Source organism: Aphelocoma coerulescens, chromosome 5, assembly GCF_041296385.1.
Source record: "Aphelocoma coerulescens isolate FSJ_1873_10779 chromosome 5, UR_Acoe_1.0, whole genome shotgun sequence".
NCBI lineage: Eukaryota > Metazoa > Chordata > Aves > Passeriformes > Corvidae > Aphelocoma > Aphelocoma coerulescens.
Window position 1 is genome coordinate 60,499,769 of NC_091019.1, and position 21,666 is coordinate 60,521,434.

Genomic DNA, 21,666 nt, shown 5'->3' on the forward strand with positions numbered 1-21,666 from the left:
CACTCCAGTGAATACGGCCTCATCCAATCGAAGGGAAATATTTTTCTTCCTCACTCTGGTTTTCCTGACTTGGGCTGTCTCTCCTCCTGCTTCCCGTGGACTCTCCAGCCCCTCGGCCCTGGATGGAGACACAGGGCTGTGTATCAGCATGGCCTTTTCACCCCCCTCTGCTCCCTGCATTTAATCCAGAGGTTTATCCCGGGGAGGACAAGTGCAAGTGGGAATTTCTCCACCACAGGCTCATTTGGAGTCAGCCCCCTGGAGCCACACAGTGACCTGCCCCCACCTCTCAAGCACTGTGAAACACAGTAAAAGGCTATAACTTCTCCATTAACCATTGTCGGCACAGGGAGCAGAATAATGGAGTAAAAAGGTGGGAAGATAATAAACAGACACCATCTCACGAGGATGTCTTGACGAGACAAATATCAGACACCGAACAAAATGCATCCCCTCTTAAGTGGCATTTCTATATTTAACACCATCGAAAATGTGATAATTTACACTGTCACAACATGTCTCTTAGAAACAGTCCCATTTTATTTGCAGCCAGCCAAAGTCTGGAACTCAAATTCCGACCTCCTTTCCAGTACGAAAAAAAAAAATTAAATAAATTTAAAAAAAAAGAAGAAGTAAAGGAAAAAAAGGAATAAAAAATAAAAGGGAAAGCTAACATCTGGCAGAGCTGTGTATTTATTAGACTTTATAAAACTCCACTCTTCTGTTGTACATAAGACAGGCACAAAAGGGGCCCCCAAAGTGTTATTTCCCCACCAGTGTGAAACAAGTGGCTTATTCAGTAAGTTTTCAAAGAACAGAGGCAAATGGATTATCTCAAGGAGAAGTTAAACACAGAGAAATGCACTGTAGCTCACTGTTGGGTTTAGCTGCCTGCTGGATGTGGAGGAAGGGGGGAAATCTATAAAATCTATCATTGTGGTGTCCAGCTGAGACTTTACACTTCTCAGGGAAATCTGAGCTGTGAACCACCAACAGCTGCTTTTCTCCCAACTTGTGAAATCACCCACAGAACGAAAGTGTTTTCTTAAGAAATTCTCAAAACACAGCAAAGAAGAGCTCACTAAATCCTCTGGCTCCTGGGGCCAGGTCAGGATGACAAGGTTTTTCCAGCCTAGCTGTGGCTGTCAGGCGCAATGAGGTGTGATTTGTGACCAGTGGAGCTGAGCTGGTGAAAGCCCCGGTCCAGGGAGAATTACACAGGCTTTTGCTTGTTTTCCTTCATCCAGCTTCACCAAAACACAGGTTGCCTGCTCAAAGCCAAGTCCCTCTCCAGGGGTGCTTGACCAGTTCCCCACTCTCAGCTTTCCAAACAGGCAGATTCAAGGTAGGATTGAGAAACCTTAATTCCCATTCCTCTTCACTCTGCACTCTGGCACAGTGCTCCTGGGATCTGCTTCAATAGGTGTGCCCAACACCTAGATCACATACAAAACCAGGGTTTTCTTAGGTCTGTGGGGTAAAAAGAGCACCAATGTGCAGTTGCAAAGTCCAGGCAGTAAGAGCCAGGACCCAAGAGTGACCTTGTAACGAGCAGCAATTTTTCTACCTAATTCAAAAGCAAAAAAACTGTTCCAAATTCAGATTTTTAAGTTGTCACCTTTTGTCTTGCTGAGACTGAGATGTTCCTGGTCTTTTCAGGATGAAGGATGCAAGGGAAGGCTAAGGATGAAGGATAAAAGTGAAGGATACAAGGGGGTTTATGAGCAGTCCCATGGGATGATCAACACCGTACTTGGTCCTAAGACCGTTTATAGGGCACAAAAGTAAGAGACTGGTACCAGAGCGAGGCAGAGCTGCTGGACAGTAAGGGACAAAGTCCAAGCTGACCATGGACACAAGCTTCCCAAACCATGGGGTCAGCTCAGGGAGCTTAGCTGAGCCCTTTCCTGGCAGAACCCAGCAACTCTGTGCACTGTCTGAGCGAATTCATTTTCCTTCTCTACACCAGAGAAATTCTGGCTGCCATTTTCCCAAACAAGCAGGTCCTTAACACAGAGATACCATCAACCAGTAGAATCAGTCTGAGGATTTCTGCTTGGTATAAATGCAGGAGCCTTGCTACAGGCTGGAGGAAGTAGACCTGACATGGGAAAAGGCAATTTTTTTTAAGTATACAGGGAAGCTGCTAAAAGATCCTGCTCCAGCCAACCTGAAACAGTTTGGGTTGCACTTGCTGAGTACTCTTAAATGTATAAATAGTTTCAGGGAATTTGGCACCTTTCACAGATTGAAAGACACAGCTGATGCCTCTTCTGGTGCAGCATCTCAGACATTAATCTCAGTCCAAATCGCACCCCTGTTGAATTCAAAGTCTTTCTCCTCCAAAAATAGCCTAATCATGCAGCTACAGGGCATGTCCAGGGGTGGGCACAGCAGGGTATCCCCACATACAGTGATCAGAGTTTCTTTCCTGAGCTTGGCTCCCCAGACAGATGATCTGCCTCTTCACCCTTCTGCCCATTCATTCATCCAGCAGGAGAGATGGAAATCAGCCCGATTCCAAGGCATCGTCGTGGAGGGTGATGACTGAGACCCGAGTCCTCATCCCAGGGTATGGTCAGAAAGGAAATGGTCATGACAGGTATTAGTATCTGTTCTGCATGTCCAAACTTTCACTCTTATTTATAGGACTCATTTTTGTTCAATAAAGCATCCATTTAACCCCAAAACACCTTTTTTTCTTTCACTTTGCAAATCCCAAACTGGTCAATTTGGGGCCAATCAAAGTAATTAAAATAATTGCTTTAATGTTGAGCTATTCACTCAACCTAAAGTAATTTATTCATTCAGCCTATTCCCCTTCACCTGGACCCCAGGTTTTATACCACCCAGCAGGGGTGACACCCAGCCCAGGGTGTCTTCTAGGTGTCCTGCCACCCCTGAGGACGGTCCCCACAGCAGGCACAGAGCACCTTTGCTCTGTATCAGGTCCTCTCAAAACATCCAAAGAAAAAGACCAAAATAGCATCCTCAGTCCTTGTCTTATTCTGTCTGCAGCAGAGATGTGCCAGTTACCTAATGGCATCAAATTAACAAATGAACAGGTCTGGTAGACCAATTAGCAGAGAGTGCAAGCGATTTTCAAACAGGCTGCAACTGTCAGCTAATGACCTTGGAAAAAGCTTTTATTTTCCTGGCTCGCTCAGAAAAGTCCATATTAAAATTGTTGATAGCTGCTGAGTGTCACTTTTTGGGCTTTCATGCCATGGAAGTGAGCTGGGTAAAAAAAAAAATATTAAAAAAAGAGGAGGCCAAGTAGGTGTAATTCAAGCATCATCTCACTGCCTTGTCAGTCATTTAAGAGCACTGCATCTTTGCTCAGCAGGCGTATCAGCTTCTCTCTGGGGCCATTAACTTCTCAACACCCAGTAATGCACCATGCACCTGCTGGAGCAACCACAGGATGAGCTGAAAGATCATCTCAGCTGCAGCCCGCTCTTCCAGACATCACTGGGGCTTTCCTTAGTGAAAGGCAGCTGCCTTCTTATGCTTTTTGAGGAAAAGCCTGGAACTGAGAGTCTTTCCCTCTGCCCTTCCTATTTTTTAAATAAAACCAAGACAGTGTGTGACCCACAGAAAACTGTCCACCCCCATCCAGGAGTGAATAATTTGTGTGTTCCAAAGGTTGGTTACACCTCAGTGCCTCCCAGGAGAGCAGGGTGCTGAACATAAGGTGGGATAAGATAGATTTCTGCATACCAGAGCACTTTATTTGGGAGCATGTAGGTGTCTCTTTACCTTACTTCAGCTGGCCCCTTCCCAGGAGCTGCCATCAGTGCTGGACCAGCCAAAGAATTAGCAGCCAGTATCACACGAACCCTCTGGGCTGGAGAATGAAGGTTTCCTCACCTAGAGGAAGCTGCCATGGCTCTGTTGAAGCCAGCTGAGTCCCAGTGGTTTGCAGCACAGAAGGGACATGACCTCATGGGGAAGGAAAATCCCAAGAGCCCAGAGCATGCAGGTTTTGGTCCTCATTCACATCCTTCCAATGTGGCACAGCAAAGTCTCTGTAAGATGACTGGAAATTTAGAGCATGGTTTTGGTTGGCTTGCAGCTCCCCAAACCCTTCCTCAGGCAACTGGAGTCCATGATTCCCAGAGAGGTCCCTCTAAAAAGGAGAGTTTAGAGAGGGAACAAAATAGTCCAGGAGAGCAGAAACACCGATGGTTATTTTTCTTGTGTGCCCTCAGTCTTGATACATTCCTTTACACCCATGATACTTCAGGTGCTCCCCTCTCTACCACACCTGGGAAGGTCATGGTGGAGTCTCTGGTGGTGATCCCCCAAGGGCTTCCTCCTGCTGCCAGTTCCACAAAACTCCTAGGACTGGAGTATCTCTGAGACCTCTATCCCTCTGTCAGCTGCAGTTGGAATCAACTGAGAGGCTCACCCTTATTAAAGGTCAAGAGGAAGATAGAGAGACTGTAGGTGGATAAGTCCTGCAATTGTATAGGCCCTTGTTCCCTTAGGAAAGCAGGTTAAAGGTAGGGTGGAAGGGATTAAATTCTCTGAAAATGCTTCAGAACACGCTTTTCTAAGAAATATACTGCATATCTACAACTCCTCACAGGAAAGAGCAAGAAGAAAAGATTTTAATGGTAATTTGCCTAGGGGAAACAAATTATGAATTATTTCTGGCTCAGATGCTCCTGAGTAAGGGATCGGACCAAAATGAGCCTGACAAAGCCTTTGTAATTTCTCCTTAGGATGAGGTAGTAATAGCATCATCTGTCCTGCAGCATCAGGGTCACAGATGATTGTGTAAATCAATAAAGTAGACAAGCATCTTTCATCTGAATCAGCTGTTCTGTGTGCTGTTTATTTGGTGCCACAGTGACTCAGAAACTTTAATTCCCGTTCTGTTATTGGACCTGGTCCAAGGCCTCAGAGAGCTCCTGTGCCTCAGTTTCCCCACTACAAAATGGGGATATTGGCATCAACACAACTTCAGAAAGGGCTTGAAAACAGACACTGATATTAAAAGGTGACTGTGACAAATCTCTTGCTCTCACATAGCCTTCAGTGTTCCACAATTTGCTACTGAAATGAAAAAAATAACTATTCAGTCCATCTTCACATACAGGTGTAGACAAGCTGTCCTTAGGCACCCAGGGCACTACCAGAAGTAAGGACAGATCAAAATAAAGAGCAAAAATGTGTTGCTACGTCTCCTTTTAACACTGCTGTCTTGCAGTTGCAGCCATGGAGGTGCCTGATGCCCTAGGCTTGTCTCCCTCACCCCCAGCCTGCCCTAATCCCTCACTGGGGCTGTTGGGATGGATCCAGTTCAGCTTTGCTCTGTCCCTCTTCTCTTACCAGAGTTGTCAGGGTAGCAGTAGAATTTCCACAAGCATGGCACAGGCGTTGCCAGTCCTTGCTCACAGCCAGGGAATCAACACCATCACTTCATAAAAACCCTCCCAGACTCGTTTTTTCTGGTCTGTTTTAGGCCGGGCATTTTCACACAGGCTCCATCCCCACATCACATCTGATAAGCTAAAGGGCCGAATCATTCACCAAAATAAGAAGTGTGAGCCAAGAAGTTTCAGTAAGAGAGAGGACATTTTCTGCTGAGATAGGAAGAGAGATGATGAGCTGATAAGTAAGAGAGATTTTACATGGCTATGAATACGTTGTGTTTATTTGGCCTCATACCATAAGGATGAGTTAATAAACAAGATGTGCTTATATGGCTATCTCTCACATCCAGCTGGTGATAAGTACGTTGTAATGACATAACTATACATCCCATAGAACCAGATTAAAAGGCGTTGCTTCTTTTAGCAACACACTGTACTCTTTCTGGACATAAATGCATTTACTTGGTATTTATTTGGCATTCACCGTGTGTATGTGACAACAATTACATTTCATCCACTTCCCTCTGTTTACATGCGTATATTTGTACCCCTATTGCAGACTTATTCAAACGCTTTTGGATACAAGCATGCCCTGCTCCTGCTGCCTGAAGTTTCACCTGCACACCTCACCAAAAACGCTGTGTTCAGAGCACTGCCAGACGGGGTTCACACACAGCGTGAGAGATCACTGCACCGGAGAAATGAATATCCTGATTTTAGGTCATCACTTTGAAATCACTCTTAACACGAGCCAGGTTAAATTTAAAAAGCCAAAAAAAAAAAAAAAAAAGTGTTCCAAAGTGAACCAAAATATTTCGAAAGTCCACAAAAACATCCACCACCACCCCCCCCAAAAAAAAGGAAAGAGAAGGTCATTTCTTATAGTTGTTGAAAGGTTTTAAACCAACAGGAATAGTCAACAGCGTGGAGATATTTACCTCACCAGGAGCTTGTTCACAGGATACAAACCGAGAATGCAGAAATGCATTCACACGTTCATGGTGGGGGTCGGGGGAATAATCAAGAACTGGTGCAGTCTGTTGCTCCCCCTCCTTAAAATCGAGCTCCCTTTAGTCCCAGCACCATTGATGCCCCTCCAACAGGAGGCAATTTTGCCAATTTTCCCGCGGGGCTGGGGAGAGCTCTCCTCTCTTTGGAAATGCAAATACGCAGTTGGGTGGCCAGGTGCAGCCATCTCCTGTGCTTGAAAGCCATTAGCGAGTGATTCAAGTGCTGAAGGAGAAGCTGCTCAGTCCCACCTGGGCAGGTGTTGTGCAGGAAGCCTTTCCCAGGGCATCCTTTGTGCCGGGAACACCAAACACCGGCTCAGCTCCGTTCCCGAGCATGCACATATGCTAATGCTCGCAAATGCTTCTCCACCGAGCCGGACCCAACAGGAATCTGTCCCTTTTGGATGCAAATGGCCTTTGGGGGAGCCTGATCCTCCCATTCTTATCTGGGACAAATTCTCCTGCTCCGTTGAGATGAATCGCTTGATCTGGGAAACGTGTTGCAGGTGTGAACACCTGCGGAAGGGTGCCCGCCTGTATTTTCCTTTGAAGTCAATCTCAAACAGCATTTGTCATTCATGTACAGTGAAAAAAAAAAAAAAAAAAAAAAAAAGATTTTTTTATTGAAGTCCACTTGAAATTTCCTGCAAGTCATGTTTTTATTCCTCCTGTCACATGAAGGGGATCTGCAAAGGGGATGAAGGGGAATTTGCAAAAAATGTGCTCATTTTCAACTTTCCCTCCTCAAAATCTCAAAACTTCTGGCACATTCTCCTTAGCTGTAATTCTGAAATAAGAGTTGTGTTTTAGAATACAATAACAGTACGTTTTGTTTTCTTTTAAGAGCATTAGCCAGGGCTTAAAATGACAAAAAGATCCCTTAAGCAACAGCTTTCAAATTTCCTTTTTTTGCAAAGTATAACTAAACGACCCATTTCAGATGATGGAACGTTATACGTGATGGAGGGAAACTGCACACTCGGGTATGTACATGAAAGCAGTGAGCTGCCCCAAGGACACCACTGCAAAAGTCCTTCTTTTATACTGCCTTTGGCAGGGGGAGAAAATGTTTTAACACATTAACCAATTTAAATAGGCAAAAGGAAGGGAAGTTATTTCCTTTAGAATCTATAATGCACTGTAAATCAAAGAAACTTTCTGGAAAATGTAGTAGGCATGAGATAACAGATAAAAGACAAACCAAAAGAAACTCGACTAATTGCTATAGAAAACAAAAAAAAATACGTTCAAACTCTGTTGTGTTAGATCCCTGTTCCCTGGGAGCACGATTTTCTTGCAAAAAGGGAAAAGAAAGAGGCATGTAGATCTGGTTTCTGTCTGCCTCAGTTCATCCAATGTGTGCCCAAAAGATAACCAAGAGAGCTTGGTCTATGCTGTCATCCGTCTTTAATATCTCGACTAGCCAGGGGGATGCTGAGGATGTCAGGGAAAAGAGCAGCCCTATTAGCCCACCTTTGATCTTTCTTATGCGAGTCATACAAATGAAACACTGCACATTAAAACTGGTTTGGTCTTTCAGTTTACTGTGATAGAGAGGCAGTGCTGAAGCACAGCAATAACTAAAAGAAGAGAGGATGCTGGGTTAGAGGATGCAAAGCTCACCTGGGGCCATTTGAAGATGGTTTTATGAACCAGGCTCCAGCTGAAGTTCATAGACCAATTTTACCGCAGTGCTGCCCACCCAGCCACAATTAGCAGGACTCCTGTATGGGGCGTATGTATCTGTGTCTGCCAGGTTACAGCCCATTATATCCTTGAAAATTGTTGTTTCTCTTGGTTAACGTTTTAAGTATTGAAGAAACACCTGAGAAATATGGTAGCTCAGGGACTAACAACCCATTCACCCAGCTCTGCTTCAGGAGGGCTCACACTGGGCACAGGAGCTGCGTGGATAACCATGGGTAGAAGCTGGTTTGTCTCCCTCAGCCCACCCTGACAGGCAGTGTGTGTCACAGCTCAGTTTTGCCTGTCTTCACCTGCTTTTATCTACAATGTGGGAGAAGGATCTGTGATTTAAATGTCTGAGACTATCACTTCAAATTGCAGGTACCCCTGCTGAGAGCCTGAGACAGGTGCCAAGGATGATGTTTCATAGTCGGCAACATCAAGGCTGACTCAGATGATGAGAGAAACCTGTCCTCTGCTGAAATCAATGAGATGCCTTTGCAAAGTGCCCTACTGTTCTGTTTGTGAAGCATGAGACCCTGGGAATACTGTTTGGTGTATATATATATTTTGTTGGCATGTTTCATTACGTAGCCACTTGACATTTCCTCCACAACGGCATTGCTCACCATAACAAACGTGTTTGAGGTGGGAGTCAATGCCAGGCAGCCAAGGAGAGCATTTACTGCCTCCTCTGCCTGCAAGGTTAGAAAGCTGGGAGGAGAAGAGAAATCCATTTGTTTCAGCTGGGATCATGGTGTAATACCCCCCCTTCCCTCTCCTGCCACTGGCAATGTGCTCAGCATGGCTCAGTGCACTCAGGGGATCTCAGTCCCCTCAGTCCCCCAAGCTTAGAGGTCTGCTTGGGATAAGGGTTGAACCCTCTTGGGTGCCACAGGACAGTGGGAGCTGTGAGAGGTGAAGTACTCTGACAATTCAGGTGCACTGCAGGCAGGTACTCAGCCTCCTTGCAAACCTCTGCTCTTAGTATCTCTCCATCCCTCTGCTACTCACCTGGCAGCAGTGGGCACAAGAAAAACCCAAGAGAGCTTAAAGCCAGCAGGAGCTCATGCCTTGGGCTGTGTGTGGAGCGATAAGGAGCCAAGTGCCTGCAATAGCTGCTCAGTAAGTGAGTACCACCCCTCCTCTGCCTCAGCTGAGACAGGCTTTAGTGGAAGAAATAGATTGTGACAGCATAAGTGAAGATGATATCACGGTGAATTAGGGTTGCATGAGCAGCCCTGGACCTGGCCTTCCCTAATGCTGACACCTGAATAAGGCTCTGGGAGCAGCAGTGAGATTTCTGGGGAAGCAGCAGCCCACACTTAATAATAATCACAGGGCGATTAAAAGTACTCCAGTTTTCTGGTTTTTTGAAATCTCCTTATTTCCCTCAAAGACAGCAGGGATATAAGACCTTGATAGCACCATGTTTTCACATACATTGTGAATTCAACACACACACAATTCCTCCACACAAATATTGCATTAGACCAGGTCACATAGTCCTACAACATGCAAGATAACGTCTAAGCCACGGGGCAAGCTGGATATCTTTGCTTTTTCAACCAAAAATTATGCACCCACTGTGGTCTTAGAGCTTCCTTATCTGTTTGACTTTCCTATTCTTGTCTCAGCCCACAGTCTTCCAAAAAAAGTAAAGGTTTTTGGTTAGAGGTGAAGGTTAGTTTGAGGTGTCATGCCCCGGTGTTCATGCCCCCTGGGATGACCATGCCATGGTCCACTCCACAGCCCTTCCCAAGCATGCACAGCTCATCCAGCATTGGGATTAAGACACACAGATTTCTGGTGCCCACAGGACCTTTTGACTCCAAGCTTCAGCTCTGAACAGTTATCTAAGAGTATCTGGGTCTGTTGGTCCTCACCTTTAGCTCTCTTCTAGAATGAGGTTTCAAATCAACTCAGGTTAGCTCTCTCTGGAGACCCCAGAGGATCTTCCTCTGCCACACTGCATCTGAAAAAAAGAAATCCGTGAAATGACTGAGACAAATCTAAATACAGTGTCCTTCTCCATAAGTTACATATTTTTAATAGCAGTCAAAAAGTCTAGCTCAAGTCCAAATTGTCTGGCCACTTCTTCCTGTTCTCCAGGCTGTTAAAGCAATGCCTGTGCTGAGTTTTACTTTGTTAGCAGTAGCTCTTTCTTTTTTTCCAGACCACTGCTTCTCTTCTTCTTGGGGACATTTGCCATCTGTTTTATAATTTCACCATTATCTGATGGTAGGACTCAATGACCTTTCTAGACTTTAATTAAAGTTTCTTTCTTTTTAAATCATCTTCATCAAATCCATGTTTCCAAGCCACCTCTCTTGTGAATATTTTATCATTCTGACTGCAAGGAGATGCATGACAGAAATATATTAATTACTTTTTATTTTATCAAACTGATGAATTAATATGTGATTGGGTATGAAAAGGGTAGAAAATGTCTCCAGAAGTCTATACAGATGTCATGTTAGTCATTCTATGAGTCACTTTACAATTTTTACACTATTTGAGTTTTCAACTGCAAATGCAGGCTTTAGCAGTTCAAACCCAACATGTGACCACCCAGTTATGCCTCGTTAAGCATTTACAACAGCTGGATTTGGCTGCATCGTGCACAGAGCAGTAGCATCACTTTCCCCTGCAGAATGTGCTAAAGATGGTAGAAAGGAGGTAACAAGGTCATTATCTACCCCAAGTGGAGGGACCAGGATGGGAGCACCTGGGACATGAACTCCAGATAGGTGACCTCTGAGCAGCATCGGTCTGCCCAGGCAGGGAGATGCTTCCCCAGACCCAGGTGGAGCCTTTCCTGGTGCTCACAGTGGCCCTATGGCCAGTGCTGCCGGGCTTCTCTGCGTGGAGAAGAAACACTCAGTGACAGGCTCCCTTCTCCACTGTGGATTTCTTTGATGGCTGCTGTCAAGACAGTCAGGCTGAGTTTTAGCATCCCTGCTCCCCTCCTCATCCATAAAACAGAAGCAGAAGAGAGGAACACACTCCTCTATGTCCCAGGGAGCTGTGGATAAACACATCAAACTCTGCCATGCTGTCAGACGACTTGTCTGTGCAGGGACATGCAAAATCACAAGCTTAGAAAGTCAGCCTCTGCTTTTGAGTAATCAGCAGGACAGGAGTGATTCGTCTCCCCCTTTGCTAGCTTCAGACACAGACACTTCCCTCCAGGCTGGGGAGGAGGCAAGGAACCTCGGTCGTTCTGTTTTCTCTGCTGAAGGCAACAGAGCCCCAGCGATGAACTGTGAGTGCAGGCTGGGCTGCATCTGCTCACCCGCACTTGCTGCCAGGACTGCTGCTGCTGTGGTGCTTCCCAAGGCACACACCTGGAAGGGAAAACCTCTACAGGGCCTGAGAGGTGTTACTCAAATCAGTCAGGAACCACGTTTCTCATTGAACCATCTGGGATACAATGATCTCTTTACTGTTCTTCCAAAATAATATCACACGTAAATGTCACGTAAGTCTGTGTGTTTAATATTTTGTAATGAGAAGCATGAGGTTTTACAAGAGTATGGCCAGAATGGAATTAGAAAAATAAGTAACCTAATGTTTAGACTGATAGTTAAATCATGAAAAATAGGAAATATCACTCAACAAACCTCTAAGGAAAGCAAGGAGCAGGTGAGTCCATCCCTCTCTGGGCTCAAAGTATTCTGTGATCTCATGCAGCCTATCCCTGTCAGCAGTGAGGGAAGGACTCCGAAGGCAGGTCTGGAGCACTTTAACCTCAGGTGACACTGCATTTGTTCTGTGCCTTTCTGTCCCCTAGAAAAACCCCTAGGAAAGGGCAAGGAAACTCCACCTTGAGTTAACAGAGGGTCATTCCACATTCACCTAAGGGAAAGAGAAACAGAAACTGGGAAATTAAGATGTGGATATAAAAAATGAGGCCCTGGAACAACACAGGAAGTGTCCAGCTCCCTAACACATCCAAATACTACTAAATGTGCTAAAAGAGTACATACACAACCTGGCATGAAAATTGTCAGAACAGAGCTCAGGAAAGGAAGAAATGTCTTTCTCTGGCAGGGACGAGCATATCTGGACCCCAAAGGAGTTTGTGAAGGACACCAGTCATTTCTAACAACCAAAAGACAACACACTACTGCTATACCCATAGAATACTGGTGTTTAGGCTGTCTGAAGCCCCACAAATCTGCCTTCTGTTCAGATGTACAACTGTGCAACTGTGAACAGCTCTCTACAGCTGTGCAGAGGATACCTCAGTTATGCATGAAATATGCATAAATTGATCCTTGAGTTGGGAATTTTGGCAGAGAAGGAGATCCCTGGCTTTATGAGAGGGCTAGAAGAGAAAGGGCACAGTGTGGGCTGTCTCTCCTCAAAGGCATTGAGCCCATCAGGGTGAGAGCACCAGCAGTGCCAGAGTACCTGGGTTATGGATGGTGGGAGGATCCATGGAGGATTTCTGTGCCATCTGGAAGCCAGACTGATGCTAACTCCCAGCACACAACTCTCAATCAGAGACACTGCATGTCTTGAAAATGTAGAAATGAAACTTACTTTTAAATTGAGGGAGCAAAGGGACACTGTTTTCACTAAAGCAGGACAGGCAGCAAGGATCCCTCTGCTCTCTTCTTTGGTTTTCTCTAAACTACCTGTGCTAATTGCTGAATTCTTTTGTGCCTTAGTTTCTCCATCTTTGTGATGGGGAGGGTGCTGCTCCACCCCTGAGAAGTGTCCTAGAAGTTCACGGACCCACATAGGTCTGTGAATACTTTCTTAACTCTTCTGGCACTCTAACCGGACAGTGCTGTGCCTGTCCATCTGTCCATCCACCCCTCCATCTGCAGGAAGCATCACTCACAGTCCGTCCCCTTGCTCTGGCAGGCTGTCCCTCTCCGTGCACCCTGCTGTGCCTCTGCTGCCTCCGATTCCCTGTTGCCCTGCCCTGACTGCAGAGCAAAGCGATGCACAGGCCCTTGGGACGCTTTGGGACTATTAGCTGCTCTGAAAACAAACCCTTCCCCTCCCACGCTGGAGTCTGCCTCACATACCAGCACCTCGGGGAAATAACTCAGCTCCACTGCCTGCTGCTCACCTCCCCGACCAGCTGATCCTACTGATCCCACTGACGGTTCCCTCCCACCCACCAACTTCCCGTTGAATTTATGGCACAGTCCAAACAAACACCTTGCATGTGGGTTTTTCCCCCCTTCCAGTTGGAGAAGGAGGAGTAATTGCGTTTGTCACCTCTGATGGCACACCCAGAGCCCAGGGAAAGAGAGCCATTATTCTCATTTACAAACAGGTAGGTAATCTCTTCTCACATGCCCTCAAAAATCATTGTGCTATCGGAGCAGGCTGTGCAGATTAGCCGATACTGGGAGATTGTCTTCAGCAAAGCACTAAAAGCCTTAAGTGCACTAGATTGGTTTTTGATTGACTTTTGGAGGAATAGTATATCAGAAGAATCCCAATAAGTTCTCCCTGTGGTATTTTAAGTGGATGTAATGGTCAGAACTGACAGACAGTAATGAGCCTTGTAGACAGGGGCAACTGTATGTTATTTAATTTCCACTAAAGAAGATATCTCAGCATGGAACCTCAGGTCTAAGACAACACACAAACACTCAACAGCCAGATTTTGTTTCTAACACTGCTGAAGCACAGGGTGGTCCAGTTCCCTCTACTGCTTAAAATTTGGGGGCAAAAATCTTAAATGTCACCAGGCAAGGAATGCAAATAAAAAATTACTTCCTCCTTGGAAAGGTTGAGTAAGAACTCTCTCATACACTCCACTTCCTACCGTCTAATGGCTTTCACACAAATCATTTCAAGCTGAAAATGTGAGATTGCTGATTAGTACCTGGGGAATTTCAGCTTGGATGTGGGAGAATGAATCCCCTTTGCATCAAATGTCAGACAGCAAGACACGGACACCCTGCAGCCAGAGGTACTGTGGGGTTTTTCTTTGAAGTTGTGAGACTTGAAGGAGAGTTTCTTAGAGAACGTGGGTTAATTACCCTGTTAGACACTCCACACCAGGTCTCAGGAGGTTCTCCTTCACTTTCCACTATCTCCTGATTCAGAAAGAGGAGAAGAAAATTTTAAAATAACACTTTAAGGAAAAATCCGGACGCTCCATAAAACATTTGCTAAAATAAACAGGGCTGGTTGGGTGCTTTCATCCACTCTACCAAAGATGTAAACAGACTCTTTTCTGACTTGCAACACTGCTGTTTTCTCATGGTTTCTGCCCAATGGACAGCAGGAGACTGAATTTCAGCTCCCTGTTGGCAGGGTCAGATGGGGCTGAAGGCAGAGCAGGCAGCTGCCAGGCCAGCAGGGAGGAGCCACTTCCCTGCCCATGCCCAGCCGGGACCATTCCCCGGAGAGAAGCCGGAGCCAGCCCGCATTGCCTGCGCTGCTCCAGCGCCCAGCCCGTCACAGGCATCCGTGCTGGAGTGATCACAGCAATCAATGTTCTACTGCAAGCTGGCCCAGCAAACCCGCCTCTCCTGAGCCCCCTCCCAGCACCTGATCCCACTGTCTGACAAACCCCATTCACCATCCATCCCCTTTCCTCAATGACAGGGGGCTGAAGTGGCAGGGGAAAATATTATACTGCCCCTGTTCTCATAGTGTTGTAAGTAGTTTTAATGGATTTATGACTCTCCCTTCAGTTTCTATAGAGCTTGCCCTATGCGGCCCTAAAAACTGGAGTTATTTTTAATGTTTTTTCCTGTGTTTCTTATGGTTATGTTTCTCTTGGTTGTCTCAGCAGTCACCCCATCGGTCTGTGCTGCTGCCTATCCACTTACTTCCCTGTCCTCTCATGTCCTCTTTTTAATTACATGCAGACAAAGATGTTAAGTCTCTGACAGATTTGGATAAAATGAGCCTAAGACCTGGAGGTTTTCCTTTATGGCAGCTACAGCTTGTCCCCTCACCTATTAAACTCAGCAGTCGGTGCCACCCGGCACACACTGAGCCCAGTAAATGTGCTTGAAGTCCTGACACCGTTTGCCACCCGGATGGGGAACAGACTCATCCAATCTGCTGTGGGAGGCACAGTAGATAAGAGGCTAATGCAAAATCTATAGGAAATTAGAAGGCAGTAAATCTGCTTGTTTAATGAGAGATTCGGGTGCTGAGGCTTGGTCTGCTTTCAAGAAAAGAGGAATTAGTTGCTGCTCAATCTGTCTGCTGCCAAAGCAGAAAGACCAATATTGAGAAAATGCTGCTTGTGTGCTCAAGATGTGTGTCCAAGGGATCCTAGCTGAAATGCACTAAAATGTGTGGAGCCCCGTGGCAGAGGCAGCACGTGAGTCCCTGACAGCCGTGCCTGGAGCCGCACACAGGGACACGCTCTCCCACAGCAGCCCTCAGCCCTCATGGCATGGGCGGATAAATGCTTTTATATGTCCCCAAGGGAAGGGAAAACGTCGTGTCAAGGAACTCCAGTGGAGTTCAGGGCAGGCCTCAGCATGGCTCTCTGAAGTGGCCTTTTACTGTGCTGTGTTTTCAGCACGCAGGCAGGAAGAAGCGGGGCTGTGGCCAGGGCTGAACATCATCCCAGGGCTTGGCTGCTTCTGCAAGGGCTGAAACCCCTGCTCAGCTACAGCTGCTCTGAGGGGCTGATGGCAACACCCCAGCAGTCCACCCCCCCTTGTGCCATGTTTCTCAAAGTCCTGCTTTCCGCTCATGTGCAAGGTCTGAGGGCACTGGCAGTGAATAAAGGAGTTAAAGGCTGCCTAGGAAGTGTGTTTCTAATCTCACAAAGCCATCACAATCTATTATTTTTCTTTAGTTTAATGTTTTACTTTATTTCTTTGATTTTTTTTCCCCCCAGATTTTGCAGCGTGCTCTGCTCTCTAGAAATGGCTGAGACTTGCTGCCTGTTTGCCTGGGGATGCACTGGATATCTGTGACCCCACCCAACACAACCCCATCCTTCAGCCCACATGAAAACCCAAATCATATTTGCTTAACTGAGCCAGAGGTGGTAGAGAGGCTTTTCTGGTTCTCTTGTTGTAGCAGGGGGCTGTGTCAGCTGGGAGACCCAAGAGTCTCCATGATTTAAACGGGTTTCACTGGAGTTAGACAAGAGCTGCCAAGACAGCACAGGCAGCTCCAGAGCTGGCTTTGACTGTATGTAGAAGATTTAAATAACAAAAGACACCTACATAAAACCCCTGGTTGTCCTGCCTCCTAATTACAATCCCAATATACTAATACCTGCCACAGCATTCAGAAACAAAAACTCGCACAGGAGCAGTAATTCAACACATTGAGCTAGCTACAAAAATCTCCTTTCCAAGCTCTTGTCTTGGTGCCTCCCCCTCCCAGTGGGATGAGAGCTCTCACCTTCCCAGAGGCTTTGCAGAGACACTCACAGTCTGTAAATTCATTTTTACCAAGCTCTCCACCCCTCAGCACTGGCTCAATGGGTCTTGTCCTTAGAGGAAAGTTCAGGGAAATTAACCCACACAGGAAACAGCTAAGCAGGATTTGTCTTGCCTCTCACGTTGGGAGTTGAATGAGAGGGGAGATGTGATAAGGGTCTATAAGCTCAGGAGTCGTATGGAGAGGGTGAGCAGGGACTGGTGCCTCATTGCCTTCCACAGCACAAGAATAAGGTGGCATCAAACCAGTGGCTGGCAGGTTAAAAACAAGCAAAAAAGAACCAACTCTGGGAGCTCCTTGCAGCACTGCCCTGGGGATGCCGAGGGTTTACCTGGCTTCAAGGGAAGAGTGAAAGAATGAACAGGTCACAGGAAATAAATTGGGGATGGCTAATCAAGCTTGGGCAGTCCCTGGTAGGGGCTGGGGGTTGTTGAGGGGAGCCCTTCTCTCACGTTTGCCCTGCTCCTACCCTGCTCCCGGCGTGAGCAGGATCCAGGCACTCCTGCAGCCTGCGGGATCCTGGGGCTGTTCCTGCGCTCAAAGCCAGCGGTTCCAAGGGCTGAGCAGGGAGCAGCCCCTCCAGCGCCCGGCTCCGGGGGCACTGCAGGCACGGGCTGGTTCATCGGGAGCCTTCACACTTGGGCAGCCCGGGAAAGCCATTCCAAATCCGTCAGAGAAATGTGCAGGGCACACCCGTGCCACGGCTGCCGGGCTGGGCTGGGGCTGCACCCACAGCCGGACACGTCCCACGGCGCCGTCTCTGACCGCCTCCACTTCCAGCTGCAGATTCAAAGGAAAATCAGCATCGAGTGCTTAGATAGTGGTTTTCACTTTCCACCACTTTCTAATCAGCGACTAATTAATTCTCAATGCCCCAGTGAGGTAAATATATCTGTTTCATGCATTAATACATATATATATTATGTTTGATCTTTCCTTAACAAGTCCCCATAGCCCTGGAAATCCACACTGAAAAAAGAGAGTGGGGGCGGGGGGTAAAAACAGCACCAGCTTTGAAATCTGAAAGATCTTCATTTGTATGTCAGATTGAAAGTAAAAAGAAAATAGTTATTTGGCAGGTCTGTTTCCACTGAGGGATTGGTTTGCCTCAATTTGTATTTAATAAGTGTACCACCATAAAGTATTTAATGCATAATGTATAATATAATACAACTAGCACTACACTAAATAATATCCTGTGACTTTAAACATTAATGACTGTGTGTGACTATTTCTTTTGAATTTCAAACTACACAGAAAATATTTGTCAGCAGTAAAAATAAGCTTGTGATAGATAAATAAAATATTGGTGCAATAAACCTGAGCCATGATGTGCCTATTTAAATGCATATATACCTCTATTTAATGCAGAACAGTGAACGCTGTTTTTGTATAATATTCTACTAATGTGTACACTGCAATATAATAATATTCAACATCTTTTTCCCTTCAGCTGCAGAAGAATTGCCAATTCAGTACAACACTTCTGCTGAAGGATATGTTTATACCTTCTCATTTTTATAACTTCTTGGTTTTATGTAAAGATGAAAGAAATCATTTCACTCACATACAGATGGGAGATTTCACACCAAAGAGTATTTAGATGACATAAATACAATTATTGCCATTTTATTTAACTATAGTTTTTACATTTCTGGGAACTGTGCACTAGGCTCATTCTCTTTACCCAGGGAGGCAACAGCTTTCATGGGAACCTTTGGGACAGCAACAAACTGAGCTGTGGAAAACACATGAGCATTTTCAGGGCATGCTTAGATCCAGTTTAAGTACATGCTTAAGACTGGGACACACATTTAAGTGCTGTCCTGGCTCGGGCTGAGTTGATTCTGAGTTGAAGATAACTTCATAACTGTTATCTGAGCTGGGACTTGAGCTCTTCTATTTTTATTTTTATTTTTTCCAATTGGATCTGATATCACACTTGTCTGGCAAAGTAAAATGCTGTACTACAGCAACACACAGGCTTGTCACTACGATGGTTCTGTAGATCAGAGCCTAAAAGTTTGTCCCTCCCAACATTTTTTAGTCCTTCTGTTGTTCAGAAAATTCCTGGTCTCTGGGAAGCTGCCCTGAATTGTCACAGGAGACCATCCTGAAGGACCTGACACTCTTCAAGCCAAAGCCACACTTGACAACACAAATGTCAGTTCATCCACAGCTTTCACATGGGGCATGGTGCCAGAGGCAAGACCTGGGGGTGTAAGATGGGGAGCTCCACGTAGGAAAACCAGCCAGAAATATTAAGGTGCAAAAGGAATTTTTTTTAAAAAAATGAAGTTCTCAAGATGGCCAGATTTTATTAGCTTGGACTGAACTTCTTGGGCATGTTCCAAATTAAAAAAAAATAAAAATGAGGAGAGTGGAATTCTTGGAAATTCAGGCATGAAATACATGGCTTTGTTTCAAGCTTCATAATGAAAAAATAACAAAGTCAAGTACCAGAGCAGTCAGACTGTATGTTCTCAGTAAAAAAAAAAATATTTTGCTAATATTTCACCTTGCAAAAACACTTTAAAAAATCTACTTTGAATTGATCTAACCTGAGCTTCCTTCACAGTTTGGCCAAAGAACAAAAAAATAGAAATCCAGCATTTGCACAGTTGCCTTGTGTTCATGTGGACGTCCTATTTTGTTCTGACCCAAAAAAGATCTTTCAGTCCTCTGATACCTGGTGAAAGGGAGCAGCAGTGCCTCCTGCCTTGCTCTGCTCTGGATATGGAAGCTGGGCACAGGCAAGTGTCTCAAACGTCTTAAAAAGCCTCTAGAAATTTCCAAAGAAAAGTTAAAAGTGTGGAACAAATACAGGTGATGCAGAGACATTTCCTTGAGTTTGCTGAGAGCCTGGAACAAAGATCTATGGGGTGCCTCAGTCAGCTGATGGAGGGATGGTTCTTTCTACAGCTCTTCAAGGCAGCATGGGAAAAAATAACTAAATGTATAATCTGGCAATCTACCTAAATAGCAATAGGTCAAGGACATGCTCGTTTTGGTACAGGGAGGCCTTTACAAGGCACTCAAATTACAAACACTGCAGAAGTGCTGAGTTAACCTATCTGCTGGTAAGTGCAATTTTAACACAGGGTGCAGGCATTCTTGTGGCACACAGTTGTCAGGGTGGGGTCACAGCCAGGAAAAGATGGTTTCTGAGGCATTCAGGTCTGTGCCACTGCTTTATTACATGAGAACCACTGATAGCTCTGAAGTATGGGCCACATGCTGCTCTCTGTTATACTGGATTAAATCTGTAACCCATAGGGTGCTAAATCTGGTTTTACACTTGCTTTGAAAATGCAGAGTCTGGTCTCTGCCCCTGCAGAGTGTCAGGAGGTGCAAACACTCGAGACAGTCACTGCAGCATCCCTGGACTGCACTGAATGCAGCATCCTCTGCAACCCAACCCTCATTCACAGGCACTCAGACAGTTTTCCAGCCAGTCTATCAAAAAAAAAATGGCCACAGAAGAGCAGAAGTATTCCCAAACCATGAACCACTCAGTGTTTTCATATTCAGCTCTGTTGATTTTGATGAGGTTTCTTCAAAAAGCTACAGTGGACACTCCGTGCTTTTACAGAGAGCCCTGCAACCTCCGTCACCCGAACTTCAATTATCCAATTTCCCTGGTACCTGGAAAGGCAATGCATGGTAATTACATTGAAAGTTATTTTAGTAACTCAATCATTCAAATTTCGCCAAGCTTCTCATAAATTCAGAGAAGCCAAGGTTATGCTGCAGACATGGGTGTGTTCACATGTCAGCTTTAGGTATCTAAAAAATTAAAGACTTGACAGCAATTTTGAAAATGAGTTGCTGGTTTTTTTCAAGCACCAAGTAGATCAAAGGATTGATGCAATTTGGAGAGATGCTGTAATCGTTAACCATTTCAGGAGGGATCACCCAGCCAAGCATCCAGCTTGAAGAATTGTTTGGAAATGGATGGGATAGCTCTGCATCTCCCAGCCTCAGAACCAGCACAGAAATATGCATGGGATTTACTGTGACAGGGAAAAAACCCTCCTCATTTGGAGCTGGGCTAATCTCAGAGCAAGACAGCTGAGGCAGGAAAAGCCATTTAAGTAATGTAGTGTTTAAAAGGCCTGGTCTGACCTTCATTTCTATCTGCTTTCTTGCAGGGCTGCCTCTGAAGTGCTGTACAACATAAATAGCATCTGCCCTGGGAATTTTAGCCTGAGCTTAGCAGAAATGGCTCTGGTGGCTGTGATGCACCCTCTCACAGTGATTAGTCACCGAAGTTTTCCAGTTCTTCTGCCATTTGGGGCGTATGTTACACTTCTATTTATCCAGACATGATTGGGGAGGCTGCTGATTAGTAATGACTGAGGGGACTCTTACTCAGCAAACCTGTGTGCCAGATAAAAATAGCAGAAAGCTCTTAAAAGGGGAGGATGAAAACTGGCCCGGCAGAGAAGGCAGCTTTAGGATACAAAGTTTTCCTTCAGCCTCCAAGCCTGCTGGAGTTAAATTTGTCTCCAGAGTCAAGTGGTCAGACTGGCAGGGACTGCCAAGACTTTGTTGCCCCCCTGTAGCACAGGCAGCTTCCCAGGGTGGGTTATGCGAGAAACTGCTGTTGCAGGGACTTCAGCCTTGCTGATCTGCTCAGCCTCCTCTGCACCTTTTCTGATGCATTCACTCTTCTTCTTCAAAAAAAAAAAGTCCTGGGTGATAAAGGGTGTCAAGAAGTTCCTGCAACCTATGGAAGGGTATTATGTGACTCCTCCAGATGACTGCCAGGTTCAGGAAGAGGCCAGAAGCAGGATTCCTGCAAACTTTTATGCACAGCTCAACCTGCAGCTGCTGCAGTTTTAATAATGCTTCTCTTCAGTTCATCGCCTCCCGTCTGATCATGTTTGCACCGTCATCCATTCTCTGCTGAATTATGTGGTCACTGACTGGAGCTGGGGAACAGCAGGGGTGATGCTCACTCTTCCTTTGCACTGCACAAAATGTCCTGCAGCAAGGAAGGCTGATGGTGGAGAGAGGGAGGGAGTCAGGGAGGGAAGTACAGCCCACCACGGGATGCCCACACGGAGGATGGGGGCTTGGAGCAGACACAGGAGCAGGGACGAGTCTGCAGAAGCACAAAGGGAGGCTGATAAAACATCAAACCCTAACTGAAAGCAGAGCATAAAACAAACCAAGTGCCAGGCACATGGATG

The 21,666-nt window shown here is 45.8% G+C and overlaps 1 long non-coding RNA gene across 4 annotated transcripts in view; it reads right to left on the minus strand.

Annotated features, from left to right (window-relative positions):
• The window catches only part of LOC138111919 (uncharacterized), a 52,870-nt gene extending 39,667 nt beyond the window's left edge, over positions 1–13,203 (minus strand). Inside the window, exons 1-5 of one of the 4 annotated variants that reach the window (XR_011151497.1) lie at positions 13,164–13,203; positions 11,701–11,935; positions 9,964–10,052; positions 6,320–7,178; positions 627–4,129 (exon numbers count right to left, since the gene is read on the minus strand). This is a non-coding gene — a long non-coding RNA (uncharacterized lncRNA). Of the gene's footprint in view, positions 1–626; positions 4,130–6,319; positions 7,179–9,963; positions 10,053–11,700; positions 11,936–12,493; positions 12,596–12,929; positions 13,085–13,163 lie in introns of those variants that run through there. The other 3 variants (XR_011151498.1, XR_011151499.1, XR_011151500.1) reach the window with 3 other exon arrangements.
• Positions 13,204–21,666: the final 8,463 nt, after the last annotated feature.